The 18,757-nt window shown below is 37.6% G+C and overlaps 1 long non-coding RNA gene across 7 annotated transcripts in view; it reads right to left on the bottom strand.

The window, feature by feature from the left end:
- The window catches only part of LOC146544318 (uncharacterized), a 33,887-nt gene extending 15,354 nt beyond the window's left edge, over positions 1-18,533 (bottom strand). For 4 of the 7 annotated variants that reach the window (XR_014883647.1, XR_014883649.1, XR_014883652.1 and 1 more), the window contains exons 1-3: positions 2,056-18,533; positions 1,190-1,267; positions 814-979 (exon numbers count right to left, since the gene is read on the bottom strand). This is a non-coding gene — a long non-coding RNA (uncharacterized LOC146544318). The remainder of the gene's footprint in view (positions 1-813; positions 980-1,189; positions 1,268-2,055) is intronic. The other 3 variants (XR_014883651.1, XR_014883650.1, XR_014883648.1) reach the window with 3 other exon arrangements.
- Positions 18,534-18,757: the final 224 nt, after the last annotated feature.

The following is an 18,757-nucleotide window of genomic DNA, read 5'->3' as shown; positions in this document are numbered from 1 at the left end:
TGCTCTTTTTTTTGTTGTTTTTGTTAGTTAAGAATTTCAAAATCTTGCATGGAAATGGACTATTTTGTAGACTTAATTTTTAGTTATGTTCTTGCAAAGCAGATAATAAATGACTAGCTATCAAAATTAACTAGGTGGGAAACAGTAACCTTGCTCACAGACTCTGTGAATAAGAATTGGTCCTTCCATCAACAGTCACTCTTGGGGCAGCTTGAACTCAGTATGTTTAAAAAGACTGAGCACATTTCTCAGTATGTTCAGGTTTGCTGTTCAAACTCAGCCTTATGGGCAATAATTTCATGAGAACGTTTACGTGAGAATTAGTCTCAAAATTTGAAATGCCGTGCAAAAAGCTTCCCTGCACCCATGGTGTTCTGGCATGGAAGTAATGTCATGTTTTTGCTTGCTCTAAGTACTTTTTGGACCACTTTCCCAGCTCTGATTTTTTTCCAAAGCAGGGTGTAGAATAGTAACAGTAATAACAGCAATAAATCTGTTCAGATAACATGCCCAGGTTCGAACAGCCATTAATAAATGCATTGTTACCTATCAGACCCTGTTCTGCAGGTGTCCTATTTTATGGACTGCAGTTGCTCCCCATCTGTTATGTGTATGTTTTGGAGTTAGACTCTCTTCTGTACCAGTGTAACTAACTAGACAGGCAGAATTCCAGTAGTTTTATCTTACGGTTTCGAAACAACAGAAATGGCAAATATCTTTTCATCAACAAAAATATTTTTCCGAGATGAGGACTGGCTGTAGTAGGAGCTCTCTCCTACTTTACTCAAGTAAAACCCACCAGTCGCATAGTACCTTGTACCTCTGGAAGGTGTAAGGTTTACAAGGTGCTTCAGATCTTCTGGCAGAGCTGTGTGGTAGAAGAGGTAAGGCACTCTAAGCCATCTCAGACCAGGGAGCAGTTAAAGAGTAACATTTTCTGTAGTCCTGAAGGCCCAGTGCTGGTTTTCCTCAGGGTACTCTGGAAATCAGAGTGAGTAGATGGGAGGAAGAAGAGGAATTAGCTTCTTCTTTGGAACTACTGACACCTTTTCAAATGCAGGCAAGTAACAGTAACAGTAATTCCAAGGAATAATATTTCAGGACAGATACAACCAAGATGCACTGTAGTTCCCTAATATTACCAATTTCTGTTGGTAAAAAGATACAAGTTCTGAAAGCATATACTTACCAGCCCAGCCCTACAGGCATCTCAGACTGACAAAACTTTCTAACCAAACACTCCTGTCCTGCCTGGCCACCTGGGACCCTGGAAATGAAAGTGGAGAACTTGAAGGAGAATCCTTCACTGGTGCAGTGACTACTGTATACCTATCCTTTTGCAACAGAAACGATAAAGATCATTGCAGAACCTTTTTCTGTGTCCCCAAATCATTACGATGGCATAGATGTGACTCTGAAACACATTTCAGCAATCAATTCTGCTTTAGTTTTCACACAGTAAAGTGCAAAATGTTATGTATGACCCTTCTAATTATAAAATTGCAAGAACCATTAATATTGCAAGGATAAATTTCAAGCCAATTAATATCACAAGTATTAATTGCTGATAGTATCTATGATCCCCTTCAGCACTGTGGAAATCGCAAATAGCAGTGGGAAGCTAAAGAATCTGGAGCAAACACATTAATACAAGCAATTCAGAAACCTAGGTGCTTTTGAGGCCACAAAAGATGCCTAAAACCCTTCTGGGTGAGATATGAAAGTGGCACCTAAAGAGGTCACGACAGTTACAGAACAAAGTTGTTGCTATGCATACTAGCAGGGCATAAATGTATGCCTTGAAGCTGTGCAATTGACTATGCATAACATTAATCTGTATGCCAATTGCTTGCCGTACTGTCCCTGGTTACAAATAACTCCTCTGACATGCAGTAGTAATCCACACATTGCTGTTGGAAATAGATACACCCAGATTAATGTGGAACATGAGAAACTACTTTCATATTGCATGCTCCTCTTTTCTGTTTCCTGGAGAGAGCTATTTCTGGTCGCTAGAAGCACTTTTTAATGGGACCGTACAGAACTGGACATTACCCTCTTATTTTACAGCAGGTGTTCTGGACTTAACTGCAAGAAATTCTGCAATTAACCCGGAGGCTTATTGATCTGGAATGACAGAGAGAAAAACAGTGTGTTTTTCTTGGTTATAGGATGTCCATAAGCCACCAATACGATGTTGCTGTGGAAAAAAAGGAAATACAGTTATGAAGTGCATCAAGTAAAGTATTTCCACTAGTCTTCAAAATGAATGAGTCTTGAAGTGGATTCATAGGATAATCACAAGAACGTACAGGCTTTTCAACAGATAGGAAAAAGGAAAAAATTGATTTTGAATCCAAAAAGCGTCATCTCAAGCACCGTTAAGTTAAAATTGGTTGTAAATAAACACAAGCTGAAAATAGAGATTGATGCTCGTTTGTTCTAGAAGAGACTTGGTAAGAGTTGTGAGAGCAAAGATAGCACTAGATCTATATATTGTAAAATACATATATGAATACATATGAAAATATTAATTTGCTCTATTTTGGAAAAGACTTTATATCTTAGCTACAATAGTGGAGGTCTTGAACAATTAATGAAAGAAACCTTTTCAGTCTTACAGCTATCACACTGCAGTGAAGCAATTATTTTACTTATACATCCTGTAGCAGAAAATGGAACATTAAATAAAGCAATTAACTTTTAAAAACACCTTGTGGAATGTCTAAACTGACATTTGCATGACAACAAGTTTTTGTACAAGCAACATTTGCTCATATAGTAGAGAGCTGCCAAAGAAGACAAACAAAAGGAGATTCAGATACTGCTGTGAACAGCATGGCCAGTGGTCCCTCTTGGTGCAATCAGCAATTTTCTAGGCAGACAAACCCTGCAAAAGGAGCACTCCCCCTGAGAAGGGCAAGCCCTTGCCATGGATATTCTGTCACTGTCAAAAGACAGAATAAAGAGCTGCATGAACTACCAGCCTAACCCTGCAGGGGACTTATACCTTCAAACAAGAATTTTACAGCTTTTTCATGAGGAACAGTAGAATTTGGACCGTTTGCTAGGAAAGATATCTTTGCAAAACAAGCAAAAGATATTATGCTTGATGAAGAGCAGACTGCTCTATCATATCCACAGTAAAATCAGTCTCCAGGGTTTTAAAGTTCATGGAATCAGAGACCTGCATACAACAGGTGAGATCCTCCCATTGTTACTTCACCTATCAAGTTCTTACAAAACTGAAAGATTGAAAAGACAAAAGCAGTCCCCTCTTCCCAAAAAAGGACTGTCATCTATACTGAATTTATTTCCAGGAAATTCTTTATGGTTTTAACACCTAGAAGTAGAAAAAGAGATTTGTTTGCCACAAGGCACGTAGCTGGCTGAGTATCATGCAGTCAGTCAGACCTTATTTGAGAGCACGCTTTGAGAAATCTCTGTATCCACTTGTCTCAAAAGTATTCCATTATGGACCTATGCTGCAGTTACAGAAATGCACCAGGAGCAATGAAAAACAGCTGCTCAATGTCTACTGTTCCATGTAGTAAACAAATACACTGAAAACCTTTTTACGACCCATGCAGCTCTGCACTATGGCAGGCTCTTGGCTTGTCTGTTTGGAAACAAATCCACTTCTCTCCTAATAAATCCGAAAAGAAATCGAAGATTTAGGTGAATGCTGAAGCACTTTTCTGAAGTTCTTAGCTCAGAAGCAGCATTTGTAGTTGAAACTTTATGGGAAAAATTTTTGCTTGGATACAGCAGAAGTACTGGTCTACCTCATATGTTTCTCAGTGTGGAGATATGTGGATATGTGGGATAAACACCTATTCCTGAGAAATGTAGCTTCTGCGAAGTCAATAAAATTTGCTTGAAAGGAACAGGAATACTAAAGAGAAGGAAAGAGTTTCTTTAGTGTTTCTTTTTCTACCTCTTTTATCATTTGCTTGGAGCAGATTTTATTCATCAAATCTGGAGAAGATGCAGAGAAAAAGGGATTTGCTTGTGTTGTTTACAACTCTTAGATGTCTTTATTCTGACTTGTTTGTGTACGGTCGCTAGCATATAAGCTGTGAACAGAACAAGAGCCAATAGTGAGCTCTGCAGGGACAATAAAAAGCTTCCCAGGTATCCTTGAAGATGCAAAAGAGATTGCTCACATTGTGAACAAGTTTGACAACAGAGATAAAACAGACACAGTTAGTAGCTGGGAACCTGTGGTCTATGCTAATGATATGTCAAAAAGTAGTATAAAGTTTTCCCTGCAGGTGATCAGGCAGATGAAACATTATAAATTAGCAGAAAAGCAGTCTGATTTAAGTCTTCTCCTTATCCATGTCTTAATGCCTCCTGTGGAATTAATTTTCCACAAGAAAAAACACGGAAGCAAAGACAGAATGGCATGCCTTAAAGACTTTTTGACACCTTCCTATTCCTCTGCACTCTATGCAAGAAATATTCCCTATAAAAACCTGACTAGCCTCTTTATGTCACTAATATTCTGGTATACTAGTTGATTTTTTAATTAGCTGACTTTTAAATCCAGTTTTTAAAGAAAACTATTTAAGTTTGAAGGACTTGGAAGGGCCTTGTGGTTGTTTTTTGTTGGTGGTGTTTTTTCCTGTTTCATAGTTTGTGTGTTATTTTGTGTTTTTTTTATAGACACTTTCTAATCGTTATACCTTCTTGCAACCCCTGACCAAGCATGTATTTTTAGTATTATTCTCTGTGCAGCTCCTGGGTAATCCAATGTAACTTTAGGTCAAGTTGAAAATAAGACAAGTCTGTATTAAAAGGCTTAAAATGGTGCTACATGCTTTGAACAAACATGAGAACCTTTTGCTTTCCCCTCAGCTGCAGAGCTACTGAGATGTAATTTATTGATTGATCTCTTTCTCTGAACTTTAATAAAACTTCACTCTGTTTCGTACCTGGAATAATAGTTCTTAGAATAATTTCCAATTGCTTTTCACTCTAAAACATGCTCTGGTAAATTATTAGTCCCTTTACATAATTTGCTGGACTGTGTTTTTGGTTTATGCCAATTAACATTTCCTTAAACAGATGGATGTTAGTGTATCACCTAGCCCATAAGACTTCTATTAATGTGGATCTACCTAAAAGAAAGCCAGCTTCAGTAACATTTGCTAACGGGTATAATACTTTGGTTATTTTATGTCAGGATTACGAGCTTATCTTCTTTTTATGCTTAGAATGGTTCTGCAAATTTCTGCCCTGTGTTCAGTTTGTGGCTGAGAACACTGAGCTTATGGAATGAGTCTCTTATGCACTAAAATAAAATATGAGAAATTAAATGATTTAACGTAAGTAATTGCTATTTCTGCAAAAAGCAAGAAGGTTATTTAATATTTATACTAGTAAATACATATTTGCGAAATTAAATAGTTCAGTGTGCTTTCCTAAAACATTGGCTAGAATCACCTCAGACTTCTAAATGAAAGTAGAAATATAATCTTATGTTCTTAGACTGATCCAATAAATGCAAATTTAAATCTGGGCAGTTTCTCTTTAGCTGTAATACAGTTGCCATTGAAAAAGCCAAATATGCTTACATTTTCATTATTTCAAGAGTGGGAAATGAGGGGTGAGATGTTCTGTGGGCTCTGGGAGCTGCTGGGCAGTCCAACAGAACAATATACCAGTCTTTGCAGTGAGGTAGCCCAGAGAGCACACCTCCAACTTCACCCTGCTATAACAGCCATCTGAGTCCACAGGTCCTCTAGCACTTTGTATCCAGGAGTACTCAAGAGAAACCTCAGCCCTGAGTTTATTCTCTACACTTGTGCAGTTTCTAGATCTTTGTGGATCTAGCTCTTCCTATCTATATTTATGCTCATATGGATGTGGGCAGGTATATCCTGAAATTCAGAGTGATTTTGCATAGCAATAGAATGGCTTTCCAGAGCCCTTTATCCACATAGGAGCCTCTGAAACCATGGGCAGTACCTACTGAACAAAGCATTAAAAACTAAGAAACAAATACCGTCCACTCCCTGCTGTAAATCAGAGCAGCACTTTTGCAAGGAATGTAACACAAAGAATAAAAATACTCAGCCAAAATGACAATTTTCACAGAGTTGTTCATTCTCAGAGGCTTATAGAGTCTACAGAAGAGAGGTACTTGCACATTTAGATCCATCGCCTTCCCCATCTTCCATATTGTGCAGGCTGGAAGCTTTGTGTGCATATGAGGTGACACGCAGAGTGGGACAGTTGGTGTGCTGCCACATCCCCGCAGAGAGCTGCTGCCCTCCTCATCTCCACACACACAATGGGCAGCACTGGCTGTGACATAGCACAGCTATCCAACAGCGTTCATGGTGGGAAAAGGCAGAACAGACACAGTGTAGGTTATTACTAAGCATCTATAGCTGAACTGTAAAAAAAAATTTGTTTTGCTGTTAGAAAACTCATTCACTGTCAGTGGAGATGCTGTGGAAATTACAAAACAGAATTTATGTCAGCATACACAAAAAAGGAAATTTGTCTCATCTCACCTTATGAAAAAAATATGAGTCTAAACACAAAAAATGTAGCATTTTTTTTTAATTTCACAGAAGAGTTGGGACAGTTTTTAACACTCTTGAAGGTCATCATGGTACCTCAAGGTCAGCGGTATAGAGGAGTTACCCAAAGCAAAACACCACCCATGCTGATTAATAATGGAGGTGAGTCACTGTGAACTCCCTGAATGTTTCTGCATGGCGAAGGCAGGCTCAGACGTGGGTCTATCTGTCACTTTGCTCAATCAGAGCCAGTTGCTCTAAAACTGGAAGTACCTGCTGAGAACATGCTAACATCTTTTTTAATCTAACACCAGGCCTTGGCAGCTCATGTCCTTCCTTCATCTGTTCTGGCATTTCTAAACCAATCCTACACAACGACCAGAATAAGTTGGTCTTAGAGGTATTGGCACTTCTGTGCTACCCAATGTCTGAGTACTGGTGCAGCGACAAGAATATCTAACATCCAAGAAAATAGAGTTAGTGAACTCATCCCATCTGTAGTTTTGTGCTGGCTTTCTGTGATGTCCGTGCAATCTCCAGAAAAATGTTTGTGCTTGTAGTATCCTAGCTGCTTATGGCTAACCTACTTGTAAAGGAAGCATTATGAAAGTTCATCTCTTCTTATCATAGTTATACATGCCATTTCACAACTCCATCATGTTGATATGCATCCAATAGAGAGGAATCCCTTCCAAGCATTGCTGCTTACTGATGAGAGAAAAACATCACTGACAGATTTATGATAGAAACCAAAAAGCATATTGATTGCTCTCTTTCTTGTGTACACAGGGCATCCTCACAGAGCCTGAAAAGCCAAGCAAGTATATTCACAGGAACACCTCTGCACTTAAATGCTCTGCTGAGCCTGAGCCTTGACAAATGTCCTCATACTCCCTGTATCTGCCTCCCAAGTGCATCCATTTTCTTTCAAGGATGCAGATGTAATAAAAGCCAAATCTGTCTTGTCTGTAACTCAGTGCCTTAGTCTTAGTAATGCTAAGAGCTATGAACAACTCTGTAACCTTTTCCCTAAGCCACTGAGGCAGCATTTCCAGAGCCTGTGTCAATATTTTTCCCTTACTGTTCTCAGTCCACTGTACTCTTACTGTTGCTTTCATAGCCTTGTCTTTGCAAATTCTGATAGTTCTACAGTGGGTTCTCATTCACAAGTAACACAGGGACCACTGGCATGGAAATCAACTCTTGTTGCCCCTTTTCTTTCATTTCATTTTGGAGATTTTGCTTTATATTGTACAAATCCAATTCATAGTACACAGTGAAGCAGTTCATAGCCATAATAATTCTTAGCACATGTTAGCCAATAAGTGATGTGTGCCAACATGTAACAACCAGACCACCAGCCACTTATGCTCATTTGACACCAGAGCCCAAAAACAAAGAACTAAGTACACCCAAGACATGCAATATTTCATCTGGTTATGTGCTGCACAGGCTCCGCTATATACACAATTGCTACATGTCAGTGCACATAAGAGACAAAGGTTAAGGCTTAAAACTGGGCTGAAACCACAGTGAGGACTCTCTGAGCATGGATGCAGTACCAGGAATAACAGAAAGTCCTTAATACAGCAACAGTATTTCTGGAAATCACAGGAGTAATCTGTTATATACATCTGAAACAGATCATTAATCATCCTACCTGCAGGCTTTTTTTTTTTTTCCCCACTCAAATGCTCTATTTCAATAATATAGATGTAAATGAAGACGACACTGTTGGCCTGAAAGACTAGGAATCTCTTGGTGTTTGATGCTTTTGCGGTTCTGCTTTCTCAAGAGAGAAAGAGCACTGCATCCTTTGCTGCTTTAGGAAAAGTTAATGCAATGGTCAGAAAATCTTACTATATGGTTCAGTAGTCATGGGGGAATCGGATACTGGCAAAGTCAGATTGAGACACCAACTGAAATATAAAGCAGTGGATAAGATTTCCACTTCAAAGTCTCAGCTTAATTTAGCAGCTCTGGAAGTAGCCAGTCACATATAAAGTATACAAGCACTCTTCTAGGATTTCTGTGTGGTTTCTCTGGGGAAAAGCAGAGGCCAGACACTTCTGCATGTAAATGAAGCATGCTTCTTTTAAGATGCCTATAGAAGAGAGGCAATTTTAGGTTAGATTTCTGTAAAATCCTTCTCTGTGGGAAATGCCATATTGTAATGCATCCTTCCCTGCCCCCCGCAGCATTTCATAAACCCTTCTCTGCAGGAAACTCTATGTTTCAGCTGTTGTGTTCCAAAACTTCTTGATTGCTTTAAATTTTAACTCGATCATGATATGTTCAGTCTAAACTTCATTTCTTTCAATGAAGCATGCTTTCTTATTCTCATTAAAAATAAGATTTCTAAATATTATGTTTCACCATTATAACTATAATAATGGCAATAGCATGAAAATCATCATATCATTTTATTTCCTAAAAGGGTAGAAAAACAAGCCCAATAACGTAATGTAGAAGAGAGTTTCACAGGAAAACTACTCCCCAAACTGTTCACAGTACCTTCTATTGCTTGCCAACATAGTAGAACTTGACGTCACAAGCACTGTTGACAATAACAAGTTCAGGTATATGCCTACCACACATTTTAAAATATGCACCCATTATTTCAAACAGGCCTCTGTTTAGAAAAATAGCAGATACGTGCAAAACTACCTGCACAAACACAGCCTTTAGATTACTCATTTTTCTAGAAATTGTATTTAAGCAATGTAAAGATTTGTTTCTTTTATAAGAGAATGAAAAAAAAAAGCAGTTTTCAGGACCCTGAAGTCTTTGAAACCTATTGTCTAAGTAGGAGTTTGTATTTAATACCTCACTCCATTGCAAGGACACTATATATATCAGAGAGGAAACATGAGCTGCCGCATTTCTATATCTAAGGATCAATCTTCCCCCTTCTTTGCCTTGGGTGTAGCCTTTTCCTATTCCAAGAATATTTAAGGAATGCATCACTTTAAAACTGACTTTGATCATGAATGCACAGAGGAACAATCTGGAGGAAATATCTTTGCTGCCTCAAATAAAGAACAACATGCAGAAGACATCAATGCTTACATTTCCTGGGCAGTTTGTTCTCTTCTGGGGCTAGGAAAACACTGGCAGATAGCAGGAGCAGTGACCTGGATGCATCAGTCTTAGGGCTGCTTCATCTGCTTCAGTCAGTGCTTCAGTCACAGCTTCAGTCTGAATGTGTCCTCAGTAGAAATGTAAACCTCCTGCCTGTCAGCAGGAGAAGGAACTGTGCTGTAAGACCTTGGTGCTGCCTGGCAGGCACAAAACTCCCAGTAAGAGATCCCGCCTAAGGCTGTGGTCTCAGAAGAACTACATTATCTCTCACTTGTATGTTCTTCTCTTGAAAGGAAAAGCAAACCAACAAAAACCTTTCAGAAAAGAATCAGTTATAGCTGTATTTTTGTGAGAGGGACGCTGACTGGTGATAGGACAAGAGGGAATGGCATCAAGTTGCAACAGAGGAGGAAACATTTTTTTTCAGAAATGCAGTGATGCATTGGAACATGTTGCTCTGGGAGGTAGTGGAGTCACAGTCATAGAATCATAGAATGGCTTCAGTTAGAAGGGACTGCAAGGATCATCAAGTTCCAACCCCCCGGCCACAGGCAGGGCCGCCAATCTCCATATCTAATACTAGACCAGGCTGCCCAGGGCCCCATCCACCCTGGTCTTGAACACCTCCAGGGACAGGGCATCCACAACCAACAGTCCCTGGAGAAGTTGAAGAAACTTGTAGATGTGGTACCTAGGGGCATGGTTAGTGGATATGCTGGGGATGGGCTGATGGTTGGACTACACAATCTTGAGGTATTTTCTAACTTTGATGATTCTATGACTGTTTATGAATGGAATAGATACAGCCAGCTCACCTCCATGTCTACTACACAGCCATCATTATTATTTGGCCACAGTTTTGGATTTGTTTCTAATCAGTAACTTAGCATCTGTATATGTTTCTCTTGATATGACATCTCAATTCCTTTACCAGATGAACCTTCCTAAGTGCTCCCTACAACTAACAATACCAAGATGCAAATGGCTTTTTAAAAATTCTTTCCCATTTCTGTACCATGGTCTGAAATGCTATTCATCAGCTTTTCACTATTTCACCTTAATTCCATAAATCGAATAGGAGAATATAAAAAATATTCATCTCGCTGGTAATGCTCTGATTCGGCAATGATCCTTGCCTATGCTGAGGTGATGGATTATTGCACTTTTGATTAAATGATAGTTGTAGAGAGACGCCATCATGGCATGCTATACTTCCTCTGACGGAGTGCATTGAATGTGAGAGATGTGACTGTTTGTTTATGTCAGGCTATTCTAAGGGCTGTGAACCTCATTTTAAAAGCAAGTCAGTACTGAAAACAAAAATGAAAAGAAAAAAGCCTCTAGCATCCTGCCAAACACATCAACATATATTTTGTAACAGTACATGAGTGAAGAGTAGAGAAAATCCTTTGCCAGAACTTGGCTTTCAATGAAAATCAAGAAGCCATATTCTCTTGGTCTCATTTTCTTTTCCTCTCTTTACTTCTTTCCTGCGCCTTTTCCCAATTTGTGCATTTCATGTATATTTAACCAACTGACCTTCTACATAACCACAGTGTGCATGAATGTCCGTAAAGCAGCCTGTGGTGCATTTCTACCTGTATTTTCAAGGTCTTCTGTTTTTGTGAAAAATCTTTTTCAAATTCACCAAAGTCAGAGGACATCTTTACAAGGGAGTGCTATAACTACAATTCACCTCAGAACATCAGCTATTTTTATTTCATGTGTAGATAACAGTTTATTCCTCATCTCCATTCTTAGCACATTTACTTAATTTTCGCAGGCAAACCAGCCAACTGTAAAATCAAATTATTTAAAGAAGATTATAGGATAATGAGCTAGTTAGCATTAGTATAATAACCATAGCAATGTGCAGAACACTGAATAGTTTTTTATTGTAGAAAATATGGCAATATGCTAGTAAGTAAACAGATGAGTTTTCTAGTGGCAAAAATAACTAGTCTCTAAGTATTTCTCTCTCTTAAGTAATATATTCCCTTTTAAACCTCACTCAATGAAATAAAGTTCTAACACTTGATTACATCAATGGGCATTGACTTATGGAACAAATTTTGAGTGATTTTCTCTTAAAATTCATTCTGAGTCCAGTGAACATCACATATGAGGCAGTGGAAACAATTCCTACTGCTTTTTGTATGCTATAGATCATGACTTGTAGATTCCAGCTTATCTAGAGCGTGATCTTGGAGTAACTAAAGAATGCCTACGCCACCGACATCAAGATGAAGTGAAAGGCTAATTTTTGAAACTTCCTCTATCCAATGAAGGAAGATAGAGGCCATTCATACTAGAAAATAAAGATTTTCTTATCCCATCTGCCTGTCACATATGACAGTAACTCTCTAAGGAATGTGCAGGAACAATGTCAGAGAGATGGTTACTTGCAGAAATCATTGTCTCTCTCTGTGGGACTTTACAAATCATCTACAAAATTGTTCATAAGAAAACAGAAAATAAAATCAAATAAGTAAGAGGTTTTAAAACTCACCTCTTACTTAAGCTGATCTTGTTAAATTCAATCCATGTAAAATAATCCCAGATAAGCTTCATAAGTTCAGTTCTTACAGAGATTTGTTACTTTTTCTAACTGATTGACATGTCACTTTCAATTTTTTTCTATTTCTAAAACAGGCAAAAAAAAAAAAAAAAACCACAAAATAAAAAGGAAAAATCCCCATTGATTCCCTTGAGGAATTAAGATGCTTCTCTTCTTACAGCTTGAAGTGCTTCAGAATGCACCAGTTCCATGTTCACCCAGTTCCAAATAGGAGATTTCAATATAGAAACATTTTCAATGAGATGTGAAAGACATGTCCTTCTGGAGTCCTATATGCAGAGCTATGGCAGAGGGGCTGTTTTCAAGCTGTGGATGCCATTTCAGTGGAATTCTCCGGAGAAAATTATGTACTTTCTAAATATCTACATTTGTAGTACTAAACAGAGAAGCTGTACATTGCCACAGTTTGGGCTGCGCAAAACATCCTCCTTTTTTCAGTTAATTGATTCCTGTGTCCACATAAATATGCCCAGTTTGATGTGCTCTCCATCTTTTGACAATGTTTCACTGGGTTAATTTTATTTATTCTGAACAGAACACTGAAACAAATATTAGATTTAATTTTTTTCTACAGTGTGCATTAAGGATTCAGAGAAAGTTATTGAATAACTATCTTTCCATTAATCATAGATTTAATGAACACTCATTAGTATTTCTTATATATTTAAATTAGAATGTCTCCTCTCTACAGTACAATACTGATTTCCACAGTATATTTTCTGTACTGTAATATATTCAGAAGCTGCATTAGCATTATCAGATAAATCTCACAAACTTCACTGGGTCTTAAGCACAAGACTAAAGTTTTCCTGAAAGGAACAGCTCCTTTTTACTCATGACTTTTATTTGCTAATCCCACTATGTCACTACCTAATCCTAATGTATTGACCTACACAACTTCTTCACTTAGGAAAATGTTGAGAACCTGAGAAACATTTAACTTGATAATTTTTTTTGTAAAAACTGAGAGTATGTGATCTGATCCTCTTTATCCCTTACTGAAAATACTTTATAAATATAAATATATTATTGCATACACATTTATGCATCCTTTTTATGTATACAAACTGGAACAGGTTGCCCAAGGAGGTTGTGGATGCCCCATCCTGGCATTCAAGGCCAGGCTGGATGTGGCTCTGGGCAGCCTGGTCTAGTAGTTGGTGACCCTGCACATAGCAGGGGGGTTGAAACTAGATGATCATTGTGGTTATTTTCAACCCAGGCCATTCTATGATTCTATGATATGCGGTACATATATGTTCATACGTTCATTTTCTACATCTTTCTTCAACTGACTCATCTGCATACCTGGAATTTTCTTTTACATGTTTCACAAGCTTTCACTACTGAGCAATTTCCCTCTCTTTCCTCTTAATACTTGTCAAAAGTTCCAAAAGGCCCACAACAATACTATAAGAAAAAATGACTCTGAAACAGATTGAACAGTGCCTTCACCATTAGCTCTTGTCATGTCAGGATACTGGTCTCCTCTCCCCTATTTTCTGCTGCAGATAAAGATGCCATGGCCTTTGTTTCATAATTTTTTCTAGAAAATACATTGAAAAAAAAAAAAAAAAAAGAGGGCTGAATACAATGTAAGAGCAACATCTTAACTACGTAAACTTATCAGAAGCGTCATTGTTGCTGCATAGCACAAAGTGATTAGAGGATGAGAGATGGTAAGAGCCAATTTTTAATAACATGCTGTGATTCATTCAAGTACAGAAATGTAAAATACATTGTCTGGACAGTCAGTAAGTAGAGCTAGACGGGGTACCACACAAAGCTAATTTCTAAATAGAATTTTAAGTAATCACTCTCTATTATTTTGCCAGCCATGCACTCTAATGTCTTTGGGGCCTGTCTGGGAAAATTAGAGGGATCAATCAACAGCCGCTCATTAAAAATTATCTACCTTGTATTTACAAATAAAATTTACATAGATGATTCACAAGTCACAAAAAAACAGTAAATATCAGAAATTATCTGAAATTTGCTCATGCCAGATCTTTTCAAATAACAGACTTGTTTTTTCTTACCTTCATCTGCTTCCTCTTTGTTGCTTTGAAGGCAATATCCTTATGTTTAGCCTCCAAACAAACACCAACTAAGCCAATCAGGAAACCCTACTGGCAGGAAACATCAACCCATCAAATATGAATCAGTTCAATTTTAAAGTCAGCAAATAGGTTTCCTGTTTCAGAAGGAATTCAGTTAGTCCGAGAAGTTGCTCTTCCCATGTGGTACTTCCCCTATACACTTGCAGTTGCGTAGCAGCTAAACCCTATCTTTCCTCACCAGATATCCATGTCCACTCCAAATTTTGATAAGTATTCCTGGAATAATTCAGTGATTCATTTTTCCAAGTCAGCAGCAAACGTGTAATAAAGAGAAATTAAATTACACTTTTTTTTTACTGTAATCTAGAAAAAGAGATGTCTAATTAAAAATTCTTTATGGAAGAAAAAATGTCTCCAGAAATAGACATAAAAGAACCCATTCCATGATAAATAGGTCAACAAAGTTTTACTGTACTCCCAACTATGTAATTCAATCAACTGGAAATATAAAAGATCAATAATATTACCCAGAACTGTACTTCACATGTACACAGATGTTTCCACTAAAACTTCTTCTTAGTCCAGTGCTAGGAATTATACTGGTGCTGAGAAATTAAAGTGATTTATTTAAGTAGGACATCCTTCCTGAAACAAGAAACAGTAACACCCCAATGGGACTGTATTGTGGTTTAATCCAACAGGTGACTCAGCATCATGACAGAATAGAATGCTGAGAACCAAAAAAAACATAAAACTATGACAACCACACAGTTATTCACTCACTGTCCATCTTCCCAATGGGATTAGGAGGAGAATCTGGGAAAAAAAGTAGAACTTCTGGGTTGAGATAAAACTATTTACTAAGATAGAGAAAACGAAAAAAGATTATGATTATATATATGTGTATGTGCGTGTGTGTGAATGTATGTCACAAATGATGCACAAGCAATTCCTCATCACTCCCTGACTGATGCCCAGCCATTCCATGAGCAGCAAAAGAGAGATGAACTCCCATCCCCATCAAAACTCCTTCCACAAGATGTCATACGATGTGGAATATCTCGTTGCAGTTTAAATCATTTGTCCTAGTTCTGTTCCCTCACAACTTCTTGGGCTCTGCTTAGCACACAACTATAAACACCAGTATGTTATCAGCATTGTTTTTCTCCTGGAAGAACATAGCTTCATATGAGGCACTCTGAAGAAAACAATTCCATCCCACCTGAAAGTAGGACAGACTGTTGCAAAATCATCTATATTGGCATTTGACAATATGCCACACCAACTAAAACTAGATCCTATAATTCTTTTCCTATAAACTCTCTGAAGATTTTGTACTTGATTTTTAGCTTTACTCCAGTGTTTGGATATTAAAAATGTCTCTTGAAATTGCTCATGCCATCACAAGTGGGTAGACAGCATTTTTATTGCATAAAATTAAATAACTTTCTATGCAAATAAATACTTACCATAAAGGAAAGGTAAGTGAACTGCTTTGATCAAAGTTTCTCCACACAGTACACAACTGATTGTTGTATGCTGAATGATGAAATGCCAAACTACTGTCACTGAACTTTAGTTCAAAGTATGGATGAGCTGTTCCACCAGAGTTACATGTATCGAAGTTATCACAGAGCTTCAGAAAGACTTGTAAAACATATGAGAACAGATGCGTTCTTGTAAACAAGGAACAGTTCATCCTCTGAAGACAAACCAAAAATGACTACTTCTTAAGGTAAAAAAAAAAAGAAGAGGAAACCCTTCCTTCCTTCAAGCACAAAGACAAGTCAAACTATTTGTTAGCAGCACAGGACATAGGTATGTCTTGATCTGCAAAAAAATACCAGAGTTCTTTAGTCACATTAGGAAGCCATGACACTTTAAAACAGGTCCACTGAAATCTGGGAAAGAACACAGCCTACTGCAAGACAAGTTCAGAAGTGTAACAGAGAAGTTTTTTCCTTCTCTCTCAGATAGATTCATTTGCAGCTGGGCTGAGGAATAGGGGATTACAGTGTCATAAGACATTTCAGGGCCAAGAGGAAATAAAAGCACTCTAAAACAATAATGAAGTAATAGTAAGAGAAAATAGAGGATAACCAGTGAACTGTGCCCAAACATAGTGACAGTAATGCTGATAATTTGCTATGTCCATATCAGATTTCAGTATTTTGTCATATTGCTCCCAAAATAATATCATTTCATCATTTGAACAGAAATATTGGATAAGACATTGCCAAAAATGTGTCAAATAGTTTTCTCCACAATTATCTTCAAAATTATTCACCATTTAGGAATTTGATCTGTGTCATATAACAACCAAACACTGGTGTCAGCTGCTATTTGGAAACTCCTCGACACTGGACGTTTGGCATTGGCAATCTTTATAGCAGGCTGATGATGTACTTGGTACCACTTTGCTTCCAATGACAAACACAACCCATTTCTAAGTGCACTTGTGCCTGGGGTGTGCCTTCTTCCCAATAAATTACATGTCAAATGGTACAGGTATGCTACATTTACAGATTTCCAGTACCCATTCTACACTATGTTTGTACTTTTTTTCCAGTGTCACAGTAACCAGACAAAAGCTGAGCAAGCTGACCTGATTTTTCTGCATGTGAAAGACTTGCCAAAAGTAGTTCAGACTGCTTAATTTATTCCCCATGAGAACACAGAAAGAGCTCAGTAACATTTATTGTTCATTGCACCTATCTCATTCTCTTCTTGTCAGCAACATAAGAGAAAGAAAGGATTTATATTCCAGACCAACTAGGTAGAACGGGAAATTAATAGGTTTCAGTTGTCTGAAAATAGAATGTTTTGCAAATTCATTTAAAGATTAATGTCCTTTTCTAAAGATAATAGATATTAGTGCTCTAAGGGGTTAATATTACCCCACAAATTAAGAGTTTAATTAAGTGTTTAATGGTTTAAAACCATTCCCCCTTGTCCTATTGCTATCTACCCATGTAAAAAGTTGATGTTTATAAACTCCCTTTAAATATTGGAAATCTACGACAAGGTCTCCCCACAGCCTTCTCTTTTCCAGGCTCAGAAATTAAATTTGTTTCACTGAAAATAAAATAATGAACAATATCCATTTTGGAGAGAGCCCATTGTATTTTTCCACCATTTTTTTGTTTGTTTGTTTGTTTGTTTTAATATAGCCACTATACTGAAATAGCTGCTTTTACTCTAGCTACAGCCATACTTTCTCTAAATACAAAAAAAAAAGTAATGTTGGAACAGCAAAATCCATTGTCATCCTGTGGTCCAACATGCATCTCAGATAACAGCATTGCAATCACATCAACAGACCTTCAAAATGTCAGTGAAAGACATACAGAGATAAAATGCTGACTAATTAGCAAAATGTAGGAAGGGGTACAATTATGTGATTCTGAAAACAATTGGGAAAAACCTATTTAGAAAATGTCAAACAGAAAGAGGGAGTTATAGTAAATAAACTAGAAGGTGAGAGATTCACATTCACTTTCAGCTCAGCTACAAACATCCTGAATAACGCTGGACAACTCAAGTGGGTTGATATTTCTTAATTTGTGCATATTTGTGCATTAAATTTCAGAGTTCCAACAAAATTAATATTTCACATGTCTAACGGTCATTGCATTTTGACATCTCAGATACACATTTACAAGTCTGAATGCCTCTGCCTGAAAACAACTGTAATCTTAGTGCCTCAGCTTTCATGCTGCTTGTGTAGTAGATGCTAAAAGATCTGTTGCATTGGCTGAAAAACTGATGGATTAATGATGATAATGATAGCAATGATGACTAAAAGATGAAAACTCTAAAATGAAGTAATGTCCCAAAACATTATGTGTTATGGCAGACATCATGCTGAGGCCCTGAGAAAAGATCATTCCATTTTACACAGCATTAATGTGACCATTAGAACGATAGTTTAAATTGTTTGCAATGCAATATCTTCTGCTAAAAATATTTTAATGTGAAAAAAATATATCAATGAATAGATTATTGTTAGACGAACAGCTTTCACTTTGTCTTACTTGGATATAAAAAAAATAGATGAACACACGTGCCCATGTACAGAGATTTACATGTAGACACAAAATCAAGGCTAACCACTTATCCTGAGTTTATCTGAACGTGGTTTGTAACTTCTGCAGGACCTAGGCTGCATACTGATAGGGTGCCCTTACACTACACCCAATTCTTACACACTGAAAGAGCATGCACAACAAAAAATGACATTATTGAGGCAACACATAAACAATCTCATTTTCTCATGCCACTCTTGCCTATGCAGCAGCTCTATGGCCTCACCTGTGGGTTGTTCAGGATGTGCCTCAGCTGTGTCCAGTGACTACACAGCAAAGGTTGGGCTGTCCAGGCTTCAGGGCCATTGTGATTGTGGACCTTTCGAATACCAAAAAAGAGAAGGACAAGCATAGCAGTGGCTTTAAAAATAAATTTCAGAGTAATTTCTCATGCTAGTTCTTACTTAAAGAGCTATTTCA

This window comes from Meleagris gallopavo, chromosome 5 (assembly GCF_905368555.1).
Source record: "Meleagris gallopavo chromosome 5, MGAL_WU_HG_1.1, whole genome shotgun sequence".
NCBI classification, from domain to species: domain Eukaryota; kingdom Metazoa; phylum Chordata; class Aves; order Galliformes; family Phasianidae; genus Meleagris; species Meleagris gallopavo.
The sequence above is the reverse complement of the archived record's forward strand: the minus strand, read 5'-3'. Positions and strand labels throughout refer to the sequence as shown.